Source organism: Rutidosis leptorrhynchoides, chromosome 1 (genome assembly GCF_046630445.1).
Source record: "Rutidosis leptorrhynchoides isolate AG116_Rl617_1_P2 chromosome 1, CSIRO_AGI_Rlap_v1, whole genome shotgun sequence".
Lineage (NCBI taxonomy): Eukaryota > Viridiplantae > Streptophyta > Magnoliopsida > Asterales > Asteraceae > Rutidosis > Rutidosis leptorrhynchoides.
This window is the reverse complement of record NC_092333.1, coordinates 438430987-438433360: the sequence shown is the minus strand read 5'-3', so window position 1 is coordinate 438433360 and position 2374 is coordinate 438430987.

Genomic DNA, 2374 nt, shown 5'->3' with positions numbered 1-2374 from the left:
ATTGCTTAGATTCATCATTGGTCATCAAATAATTACGCCCCCTTACCGACCCAACCGCCTTCTCTATTCTCTTAACTTGATCATTTTGAAGATCGGGGCACTCCGACTTCCGGTGCCCTTCTTTTTGACAATTAAAACACGTGATTGTATTAGTAGACGGTTTTGGGCAATCACGGGAGTAGTAACCCTTTTGCCCACAATTGAAACATGTGACCATGTGACCACTAGAAGCACCCCTCTTCCCGCTACCAACACTTTCGGTTGCTCCCTTACTCTTCTTGTTCGAAAAACTAGAAGCTTCAAACTTTCTTTTACTTGGCGCATAACTAACCGGACTCGGAGCTTGCGCTTCAAACCCCTTCGCCACCGCCAAAAGCTTTGCAAAAGTCTCAACATGACCAATACTAATTTTACCCTTCAAATCATCTCTAAGGGTCGCATGAAAGTCTTCCATTAATAATTGATCGTTACCCACTTACTCGGGGCAAAAACGCGCTTTGACGAGAAAGTTGGTTTTGAGAGTGTTTAGGTCCAAAGACCCTTGACGCATGTTTCTTAACTCGTTGCGCAATTTGGAAAGATCCGCTTGCGTACGATATTCGAGGAAAAACTCCTTCTTGAACTCCGCCCAAGACAACCCCACAAAGGCCGCATCACCCACCGTATCAATTTTACCATCGAGCCAATCTTTAGCATGGCCCCTCAACAAACTAGTAGCAAGCCTAGTCGTTTTCTCGGGTGGGCACTCGGTCGTGCAAAAACAACCCTCACCATCGAAGATCCAAGCCGCACTTTTCATGGGGTCAGGATCCCCATGAAAGTGAGGAGGCTTAGTCGCCAAGAAGTTCTTATAGCTAAACTCCAACTCGCCCCCATTTTGAGGTCTAGGAAACCTCTTTTCAACTTCTTCTTTGACGGCATTGGTCATTCATTCTTGAATCATATCGACAATTTGTTCCGAAATCGACTCTTCGAATATTTGTTTAACCCTTCGTGAGAAAACCGAAACATAGTTTTCTAAAGCGGTCTCAATCTTGGTAGTCATCTCATCTTCCTCCACATGAGAGGGACCACCATTTCCATTCGTATCCGTTCCATTTCTCGTCTTCATTCTAAAGATTAAAAATGGATTAGACATCACCAACAATTTAATACACATATATACCTATGCATATGACCGCAAACACACCACATCTAGCTCGATACTTGTCGCACATCCTTGCTTGACTTGACTTGCAACCGTAATAGTGGTCGTGACTCACTATTACGCTCACATGCCGTGCCATGCTCAAACGTATCACAACCATTTTGCTCGATGTTCAAAACAATAACACATGATTAGTATGTCATAACATAAGCATAGTTAGTCCACCTATGCACCAAAGAACTAATCAAAACCCGCACCGACCCGTAGTCCTACAAGTTCCGCATGTAATTCAACAACACAAAAGTCTAAGTCTAGGCGCCTATCTCAAGTCACCTAAATCCCTTAGACCATGCTCTGATACCACTTGTAACGACCCAACCCGTTAACCAACCAAAACTGCAAAATAAAAAAAATTCGAAGCAGGCCTGCCCAGGCTGGGTGCACGGTGCGCACCCCTACCTATGCGCAGCGCGCACAGAGCCTGGCAGCCCACTGTCCAAATTGTTCCATTTTCGTAAAAAGATCTAACACTTCCCAACATTTTTAGACGAAATGCTTTTCACATCATATTATTATAAGTAAAACAAGCACGAATCAATGATAAAACGAGTTTTACATTGCGGGACCCACATACGCCCAAAATACCATTAAGTACGAAATACGAGTTTCGACCACAAAAAGTTTAATTGCCAAACGTCCCTAGAGCCTGGTGTTTGGGGTTAAACTACCCAAATCTTGGTCGAACTTCCAAAAAGCTAACACCCCCGAGAGCCACTAATCCAAGCGAATACCTTTGCCCTTATCCAAGCCGGATCCTAAAAAAGTAAACAACGAGAGGGTAAGCTAAAGCTTAGTGAATGCAATAATTATACACATACATATATAACCCACGTACTTGCAATCACATACACAATTACCTCATACGCACTAGTAATTTAAATGACATACCAACTCAAGGTATAACGCTAAATCTCCAAGACCACAAGCTAGCACAAACAATAGCATATATAACTCGAATAATATAAAGTGCCACACTACAAAACAAATAACCATGGTTAACCAATAGTACAAAGGAATGGTACTTCGAATTTCCCATCGGTGTTCCTAACAACTGGTAGCGTACAACGAATTATAACACAATAACCATGGTTAACCAATAGTACAAAGGAATGGTACTTCGAATTTCCCATCGGTGTTCCTAACAACTGGTAGCGTACAACGAATTAT